The 10,683-nt window shown below is 34.0% G+C and overlaps 1 pseudogene; it reads right to left on the bottom strand.

The window, feature by feature from the left end:
* Positions 1 to 8,009: 8,009 nt before the first annotated feature.
* Positions 8,010 to 9,827, bottom strand: LOC101430042 (G2/M phase-specific E3 ubiquitin-protein ligase pseudogene; annotated as a pseudogene).
* Between the last annotated feature and the right edge of the window lie 856 nt (positions 9,828 to 10,683).

The raw sequence follows: 10,683 nt of genomic DNA on the forward strand, positions 1-10,683 counted from the left end.
AGTAAGTTGCAGACATCAAATCACCTCACCCTTAAATACTTTAGTTTGCATATTCTAAAATAAGAATATTTTCCCACACCTAAGAAAACTGACAATACCCTTCTACTTCTATAATCTTATGTAAATGCTGACCAAATTAAAATTTCTTCTTTAGTTTCATTTAATCTAGACTAGTCCCCCACTTTTTTCTTTATTTTTAAAAAAATGATATTGACTTATGAGAAGACCTGGCCAGTTGTCTTTCAGAAATTCCCCTTCTTGTATTGGTCTTATTGTTCTGCCATGTCATTAACTTGTTTTTCTATGCCATGTGTTGTTAGTAAACTGAAAGATTACTCTGAAGGCTTGCCTAGATTGTGGTTGCAATTTTTGAAAAGAATACTTCATAGGAGATGTTGAATTTCATGCTCTCACCACTGTATTGTCTCGGTATAAATGATGCTACCTATGATCATTTGGTTAAAGTGGTGACCACTTCATTGAAGCCCATTTTTGGTTTATGATTTTTTCCTAACTAAAAAATAATCTGTAGGATGATACTGTGGCAAGATATAAATAGTGTATTCCCCAGTAATGTTTGGGTGATCACAATAATTCTTGCCTGATTCAATTATTACTCTGGAGCTGCAAAGTACATATTTCTAGCATATCATATTTCTATCATTCCTTTCATATTTCTTGCATTACTCTTTAAAGGAGTGTCCATGATTAATTTGTGATGTTTACCACATGAGCAGGAGGAGTAAATGGTGAAATGTGATTTTTTTTGTTTCATTTCTGATGTAAATATATTCTCTCTCAAGTTTCAGAATTTAATGTTTAAAATGGCTTAATTTTCATTCAATGTGCTGAACAGCTGCCATATATTCACTAACCTGTTTTATACATAACTGATAAGTTATGATTGCCTATATCAGATTATTAAGTTTTACTGATGAAACCTTAAAATAAGTCTTCCAGGTATTTCATGTAAGTGAGTTCATGTAATATTTGTCTTTTTGAGTTTGTGAATGTAATTAATACCACTGAATTGTGTACTTGAAATTAGTTAAAATGGGAAACTTTGAGTTGTATATATACTACTATGATAAAAAGTAAAAAAAAAAACTGCCAGTGGTTGTCACCAATTTATAAATCTGGAAAATTTCATTTTATTATTGGTATAATTTCCAAGAGTTTCATGACTGTTATCTGATTTAATTCTTTAATGATTATATGAGATTGCTTTGACTACTGGTGAAAAAAGATTAAGTGAGTAAACTCAGAGTCAGACAATGCATAACTTATTACATGGTTAATCCAGCATTGAACCCTAAGTCTTCAGAGTTTTTAAAAAGTTTTCCACTCTAGCATATAGGTTCAACATAAGTTCCGTAGACTTGAATATAGGTCCTAGAGCTGCAGGTAAACATCAGAGTTGTGCCAGGTACCATGAGCTGGAATTGATAGGCTGGTTGTTGGTTCATATTTACCAATAGCTTAGATGTGGTCAAAACATCCTAGGTGACCAGATGGCAGCATCTTTGTCTTGTAGCTGATACGGTATCAACTTCCCTTATCTCCATTTAAAAATTATGGAATAGTATAGAAAATACACACATATATTTAAATTTTATAAATGTTCATACTAAAAAGTATGATATGGGAATTGGCTGTGCCTCAATCAGGTGGGCTCCCATCTACCATATGGGAGGTCCTGGGTTCACATCCCGATGCCTCAGTGGAAGGCAGGCTCACCTCCGTGCTGCAGAGTGCCACTGGCCTGGGCACCACGGCGTGCCACCTGGCTCACAGGCACTGCAGAGAGCCAACTCAGCAAGGTGATGCAACAAAAAGGGAGAAAAGCAAAAATGCACAAGAGAGTGCAGTGAAAGGACACAGAGGGGCAGACAGCAAAAAAGCCACAAGGGGGGGATAAATAAAAATAAATACAGAAACAGAAGAAAGCCCAACAAATGAACACAGGGAGCAGATGGTATGCAAAAAAAAAAAAAAAAAAAAGCCACAAGGGAGGGGAATAAAAAAAAGTGTGTTATGATTAACCATAGGAGTTACATTTCACTATTTCATACAATCACAAAAATATGAAATAACCAGAATGCACAAGAAATTATGACACATTCATAAGTTTATATTACACAGCATTATAAATAAAGTTGTAAAAATATATAAAGCTTTGTAAAGGAAATTAACTTCATCTACTCAAGCTGAAAAATATTTATACCTCATGTGGTAAGTAGAATAATGACTTCCCAAAGATGTCCATATTCTAATTCCTAGAATTTGTGGATATATTAGGTTACATGATAAAGAGGAATTAAGGTAGCCAACAGAAATATGGCTGCTAATTAACCTTAAGATAGGGAGATTATTCTAGGTTATTTGGGTGAACATTATGGATGTAACAAGGGCTCTTGAGGATGGAAGAGGGAAGTAAAAAGGTCAGTGTGAGAGTATTAGGATATGAGAAAGACTTAATCAGTTAGAGCTGGTTTTGGAAGTTGGAAGGGACTGTTTTAGTCAGCCAAAGGGGTGTTGATGCAAAATACCAGAAATTGGTTGGATTTCATAAAGGGTATTTATTTTGAGGTAGAAGCTTAAAGTTACCAGGCCATAAAGTTTAAGTTACTTCCCTTACCAAAGTCTTTTGCCACGTGTTGGAGTAAGATGGCTGCCCATGTCTGCCAGGGCTTGGGCTTAGGTTCCTCTCTTCATGGGACTTGCTTCTCTCTGGGTGAGGGTTCCTCTCTTCATGGGGCTGCATATGTCTCTGGACTTAGTTGCTGTGCTCATTCCACAAGGCCAGCTGTAGACTATCAGGCAAATGGCTCCATCTCTCTGCCCAGGGCTTCTGCCATGTGTAAGGAGCCATCTCATTTCCTCTGTGTTCATCTCCTGTGTGTACACTTTCTGGGCTCCAGCTCCAATTTCCAACATCAAAATTCCAACACCTAAAAATCCAACATCAAAATCCCCAACTCTGTCCTTTGCCATGTCTTTTGTCTGTGAGTCTCCACCTACCAACACCTTACTGATGTGGCTCAAGAGAAGCAGTAAACATAATTTAATCATGCCTAGGTACAGACCAGTTTACAAACAAAATCCAATATCTAATTTTGGAATTCATAGCTATATCAAACTGCTGCAGGGACTCTAGCCAAGGAATATGGGCAGTCTATAGAAACTGGAAAGAGCAAGGAAATGGATGTTCCCCTAGAGTCTCCATAAAGTAACAGCCCTGTTGACACCTTGATGTTAACCTAACGAGGCCCATTTTTAAAAATCTAATTGGTACATCAGTTATAGGAATCTAATAATTTGCAACCAATAATACTCCTTATAGAACATTAGATCATGGGAGCTTGAAAAAAATGTTCATTTGTTTTAGCATTTTTATGGCAAATTATGACCATTGCTCTTCCAAACACTCTTAATTAAAAAAAAGGAATCCTTAAGTCCGAGGTTGGATTATGCCAAAACCGTATCTACAGTTATTGGATGCAGTATTCCATATATGACTGTCAGTTTAAGTTCATCAATTCCATTATTCAAATTTTCCATATCCTTTCTGATTTTTTTGGACTGCTTGATCTAACAATTACTGAAAGATTGTGTAAAAATAATTGACTGTGGAGGTGAATTTATGTATTCTGTTTGATCATTCTTTCAATTTTTGCAGTATATACTCTTGAGACTATCATTATGTGCATTATTTTTCAGAATTGCTTTTGTTTCCTTCCCAGAGTATTTAATCTCTTTTGATTAATAAGTGATCCTCTCTACCTCCTGTCAAACTTTTGTTCTTTAGCCTGTTTTGCCTGAAATGTCATCATAAAGTATATAACTGGATTTGCTTAATTCCAGTTTGTAATCTTTCACATTTAACAAGTGCACCTAGTCCATCTACATTTCTAATTCTTTCTACTATTTTTATTTCATGATTTCTATTTGTCTTGCTTTTTCTATGTTTCTTCTTTCTCCATTAACTATTAGATTTTTCATATTTTTTATTCATGTAACCACATTTTAGTGTTTATCATAGAAAGTCAAGTGTTTTTAAGTTTTTCAACTCTAAAGTTACTTAATAACTTATGCTCCTCTTGAAGAATATGAGGACATTAGACCTTAGACTATTTTAAACATTTTAACTCCTTGTTTGAGATATCACTTGCATATTTTTGATCTACCATTTTTTAACTTGATAGTATATTTTCTTTTATTCTGTTTGGGATTAATTGGGAATTTGGATTCTGTGGTTTGCTACCTTTAATCATTTCTGGACATTTCTCCATTATTTCATCAAAACATTTTCTCTGATCCAATAATTTTCAGTTATTCATTTGAAACCCCTAGTAGCTGTATTTGAACATCCTCATTCTCTTCTCCATGTTCAATACACTCCTTTTAAAAATATTTTCCATCTTTCTGTTCTTTTGGTACTCATTTCTGGATAATTTCCAGTTCTATCTTTCAGGCTGTTAATTTCTATTTCTAATTGCACCTAAACTGCTTTTAACCCTATTGAGCTTATTATTGCTTCAATTATATATTTCATATATATTTATAAATCATAATCATATATTATATTTCAGTTATAAAAATATTCATTCCTACGTGGAGTTGTCCTGGATAGTGCTTCACGGACAATTACGGGACATTATAGATCCCCCCAGGGCCCACTGGATGGAACGTGAGAGAGTCTGGGCTATGATGTGGACCATTGACTATGGGGTGCAGTGATGCTCAGAGATGAACTTACCAGGTGCAATGGATGTGTCATGATGATGGGAGAGAGTGTTGCTGTGGGGGGAGTGGGGGGCGGGGGCGGTGGGGTTGAATGGGACCTCATATTTTTCATAATGTAATTTTAAAAAAATAATAATAAATAAATAATTTAAAAAAATATTCATTCCTAGAACATTCTACTTTGTTTTTCAAATACTCTTAGTCAGTGTTTTTAAAAATACTTATATATTAAAAAATACTTATTTTATATCGTTTGACAGTTCCAATATTGGAATTTATAGGTCAGATTTTACTCTCTTGTTTCTTTTGGTTGTTATTGATAGTACATTGTTTTCACCTGAATCTTGTATTGTCTGCTGTGAGCTCATATTTCTTGGAATTTTAACACTGTGAATACTTTTCAGCCTGGGATGAACATGGGTTCTTTCAGAGAATATTTCCAGTAGTTCCTGCTATATGACTGGTAGCACCACCAAATTGAGACCATTAAATCTGAGGAACTATTCAAGGGAAGGCTGTTTGTGGTTATTAGTTCTCAAAGAGAAACATTTTTTAATTTTTAACTTTTTTTGTAGAGACATATACACAACTCAAAATTTCCCATTTTAACCACTTTCAAGTGTAGTATTAAGTACATTCACATTGTTGGACTTTTCCCCCTTATAGTGACAGAACTTGAGATAGCCAGTCTTCTTGCAGGTCCCTGTTGGTAGGAGAAGGCAAGGGAGCAGAGCTTTTTTTTCTGATCTACCTTGCATTGAAATGTCTAGCCCTGTAGGGGTCACAGGCTTATAAATGAGTGTCCTGTCATATTCCCCATCTTGGAGGTGGGTCCTGGTCTTTGTCTCTGTTATCTGATATTCTTCTGAGTCCATAAAATCTAAGCTTCAGTTCCCTGGGTTCAATAAATGCCTTAAATGCAAATGTGAGCTTTTACTTATTTCTGTAGGTTCCTGCCTTCTCTGGATTTTGACCCAAATATGTCCTACGTAATGTATTGAAGAAGATATTTTTATATTTCATCTGGAAATTTTAGGGCAAATTAATTTTTATTCTATGATTCTATTTATCATTATCCTATTGGATTGGATAAGTTTTCCTTATCATTTTTATTTTATTTTTGCATCCCTGCCTTGGAAGTTATACATTCTACAATTTTAAAAAATTCTAAAATTTAAAAAATGATAACATACACATTTGACATGAATTCTAAAGCAATTTATATCCTTTTCTCCTAAGAATACACAGATTAAAATGCTTTTATATGTTATTTGGTTTCTGGCATTTTAATTTTACTCCCCACCCCATCCAACCAGAAATCATTTTTATTATTATCTTATATAGTCAACCCTTCTTTAGATGTAGCACTGTATCCAGTACATTCCTTTCTCACCGCTCCTTCTTCCAATACATTTCTTCCTTCTGAATTTAACTTCTTTTACCAGGAAGTATATCCTTACTTAGAGGAAATCTGCTCTTGTTCTTGATTTAAAATTGTTTTTTTTTTTTTAATTTTTTCCTTATTTCAGAATCAAAGTTAAGCTGGACAGTGATTATAAACAATTTTCTTTTAGCACATTAATTTTATTCCCATATATGCTGGACTCCATTATTGCTACTAAAATATTAGCAAAGGTAAAATTTCTTCTTTAAGAAAATTAGTCTGTTTCTTTCTCTTTGACTATTTTTACGAACTGTTCTTTGCCTTTTTATTCAGCAGTTTAATTTCAATGTGGTCAGGTGTACATTTTACTTTTATTTTTTTCTATATTTTATTAAATATGTTTCCCTAGTCAAGGACCCTTATCTTTAATCAGTTATGGGAAATTCTCAGTAGTAATCTTCAATATCAGGTTTTTCTGTTTTCTGGATTCTTTTCTTCAGATACTTTAATTTTAATATGTTAGACCTTCTCCTTCTATCTTCAAGGTCTGTTAACTTTTCTTCCTTGTCTTCTATTTAACTGTGTTCATTCCTGGGTAATTTCATCACATACATATTCAAATGTACTAAACCTGTTCTGAGGATGTATTTTTTTTTCCACAAGTCTAACTTCATTCTTTTTCACATTTCCCAGGTCTTTTGTGATTATGCCTTTTTGATTATAACTTATGCCTTCAATTTCTTTTTCCTATTAATATAATTATTGATATTTAAATATATCTGACAGATGTTTTTTAAAGAGTTTAGAAAGGAAATAGAAATATTTTATTAAAGAATTTATAGAAGGACATACACAAACACAGTAGTTATCTCTGTATGGTAAGATTAGAGTGGATTTTTCATTTTGTTTATTTGTTGTTGTTGTTTTTACTTTATTTCTACATTGGTTATATAATAACAGATACCCTTCAAAGCCAGAGAAAATAACTAGTGCTATGGTGCCAGGCTACCTATCATACAAACATCCTGATAATAAATAAATGTCAAACAGCCAAACCTACCATATGACAATCTACTGAGATCATTCAGATACCTAAACTGATTAGGGATCAGGCATAACTGTGGTTTAATACCACACATTGGATATCAAAAAAAAAAGTCAAGGCTTTAAAAAAAGACACACTTTCTTAGATATTTTCAAATGCATTTTATATCCACCTCTAAAGTGTTTTCAATTCAATGGAATGTCTGTAGCTTTCAGAATATTGTGCAATTATCCTTTTAATATAATAATATTTCCCATTATGCATAATCTAACTGTAGTATGGTTCTGTTTTAATATAAATCAGTAATTTTCAAGCATTTTTAACAACCTACTTAGTGCCATTTTAGAAAAGCACACATAAAAATACAGCCCAGAGTACACACCTCTGATTTATATAAGAGGAATTATCCATTTAGCTTTTCTACAAAATGCTTTAGGCTAAAGAAAATAAGAAATAATTTGAAAATTGCATGAAGAGAGAAAAATCATTGTGGCATCTTCCAGCTAACAATTTTCAAAAACAGCAAAACATTTTTCTCTTATATATTATACTACTATGCTTCAAGAATTCTTTACAGTCATTCTGTAAGTATTTATATTGAAATTTATGAAGCATGTATACTAAGACACTGGAAAATTCACCAATTTTAATTAGTACACTTCAACAAAAAAATTTTTTAGCTTAAATGGCCAAAGCATTACTTCATGTTCATATAAATTCTACTGGACACAGAAGCTGACAAGTTTGTTCAAAAGTGATTATGGACAGATTTCTGAAACAAAAGAAAGGATCAATAGCAACTTTAAAAGAAACATCTTTGTTCAAAGAAACATTTTAATGTCCCACATAGCGAGAACTTTCTTCCTTTCCTACCCTTAAAGTGTTTTTTTATGGCAAAGTCCATATTTTCTTGAAATTCTTTAAATGTATTAGTTATTGGAAGAGATACTATACTTGTTTCTAATAGGAAAATCCATATGCAGGCACTCAGTTGAAGGAGTGAGTTTAAATTCAGTAGGTGGAATGGAACTGCAACAGTTGCAAAAATAAGAATATCTTCCATTGTTGTTGCAGATTTACAATTTTCAATATCTTGTTAGTAACTGTTCCAAAATCCCAAAGTTTTATGTTAGACAATGGGTAGACTGTAAAAAGATCACTAAGAATTTTCATAGAAAGATTATAAGGTTTATGACAGAAGATGTTGCAAAATGCTTCTGGAGAAGTCAGAATTTTATCTAAAATGTGAAGAGTTTTCAGACCCTGCTTAAAACTCCTAAAGAGTGTTTGGGCTCTCTTAATTACACGGTAGAAAAGTATGTCTTTTATCAACATATATTTATCACTTAATGTCTAAGACATCCAATAAGCTGTAAGTAGTTAGAGCATTCATTTATTGCTGAGATAAAGTCAGCCATATTTGTTGTAGTATTTATCTTGGGCATTAAGGGACAAGTTCTTTGACAAGGACCCTTCGAACAATGATGAGCTTTCAAGATGCTGCATTGAAAGACTCAGAAATTCTTGTTTTGATCTAGGATGCTCTTGGCCAAATTTATCATTTTTGTTTACATAGGCAATTTCAATTGAGTATACAGGATTAAAGTTTTGATTTCTGAATCTATCTAAGGCACTATTCCAGATTTTGGCTTTGTTGATATATAATCTTTTAGTTTTTCTTTTAATTGGGAATCCTAACTCTATTAATACAGTTTAAAAACTCTTCTAAATTTGCTGCCTTCCCTTCTTCTAACAGGTTGATTCCTTGCTCCTTTCCAGACCAGTGGGACTTCCAGGGGTGTTCTCATTAGATCTGGGCTCCAGGTGACTGAGTAATTTCGGTGATGACTCTTCTAAAAAACAACCAGTAATGTCCATGTTATTTGAATTAGGCTAAGTGTGCTTTTTGGCTTCTTTTGAAATCCCCTGAATTGTAGATGATACCTTCCACATTCCAAACACTCCCAATTTTGTTCCCATGATTGTGGTGAGCAACAGTCTAAATGGGTTCCACTAGAACCACAACACTGACAGGGTTTTATTTCTCATTTGCTGTCAGGTACATTCTATTCTTGTCCTTTCCAGCGACATCCTTGGACATCACAAGGCTCATGGTGCTGCAAAAGCTCTCAATAAGCATTTTCCTGTAGTTCCCAAGACACATCTTTTTCGGGAATATGAATTCCCATTCTCAACATCTCTTTCTGAAATGTGTCACTATTATTGCATACGTGCATCTGAAGAAAAACACTTCTGCGTTTATTGCTTGCAACTGTAAACCTTTTCTGTGAAACCAAGCATTCTTAAAAGGACTTCGTAATATACTATATGTTGGACTAGGCTCAATAAATTCCAAATGGTACATGGTAAGGACTCTGTATAACTATTACATGTAATTATTTGAACTGGTTGATGGTTCCAACAAAATGACCCAAAATTGCCAGGAATCTGGACAGTACATTCTCTCTGAAGGCCACATGTAAAATGATAATAACTTTTTACATCGGGTTGCAACATATCCAGCTAAAGCGCCAGATTTCTTGCAAAGACAGGGTTTCAGTTTAGAAGCTCTCTTCACTTACTTCCTGATGTCTTCTATAGAAAACCATAAACTCCTTCTTCTTTACCTCTCTGCCAAATTCCACTTGACATCAACGAGGTTCTGTGTGTCACCAGACTGATTTTCATTCATTTTACAAGGCGGTCTTGGCAGAAGTTCTGGGACCGGGGGTAGCACTTTTCCATTCTCGCGCCGAGGGACACGCCAACCGGGAGCAGCCCCATCCAACGGCCAGTAAGATTCAAATGTTCCTGCAGTTTTATTTAAAATGTTTTGTTTTTGTCAGGTCTGCTGATCATATGGCCCACCCTGCAAGAATCAAGCTCTCAGGTATGTTATATCCTTCAGTGTTCAGTAATTTTGTGTTTTGCGCGATTGTCGTTAGAAGACCTTTATCCTTTAAAGGAGGTTTGCATCTGTGTCTCCCAAATGTCTTTAATGATTATCACTGGTCCCTTTACGTTCATTTTTACAGATTGGAAGTACCCAGAGCGAGCAAATTTGAAACACAGGCCTGTAACTTCTCAGGGAAGACTGTTTTCTCAATCAGGATCCAACCTTACAAAGTTACCATTCCCTCTCATTAACTTGTACCAGTTGTTGGATGATTGGTCATTTAGAAGCTTTTCACTGATTTATTAATTACCAAAATGTACTGCCTTCATCTGTGAACCTGAATGTTAACACCCTCTCCTCTCCTGTATTTGAATGATTTTAAATTCTAAGCCCTTTGATTTTGAGACTAGTAACTCTCCATACAGCTTCTACGGATTCAGCTCATTCACTAGATCATCTGGTTTCCAGTTTTCTTGTGGCTTTTATTACTTGAGGGAGACAAATGCATTCATATAGCTTTGCTTCTTTTTTTTTTTTTTTTTTTTTTGCTTTATTTTTTCTTTATTTTTAAAGAAGTTTTATATTATATAAAAGTTACATAAAAAATACAGG

The sequence above is a fragment of the Dasypus novemcinctus genome, chromosome 2 (assembly GCF_030445035.2).
Source record: "Dasypus novemcinctus isolate mDasNov1 chromosome 2, mDasNov1.1.hap2, whole genome shotgun sequence".
Classification (NCBI taxonomy): domain Eukaryota; kingdom Metazoa; phylum Chordata; class Mammalia; order Cingulata; family Dasypodidae; genus Dasypus; species Dasypus novemcinctus.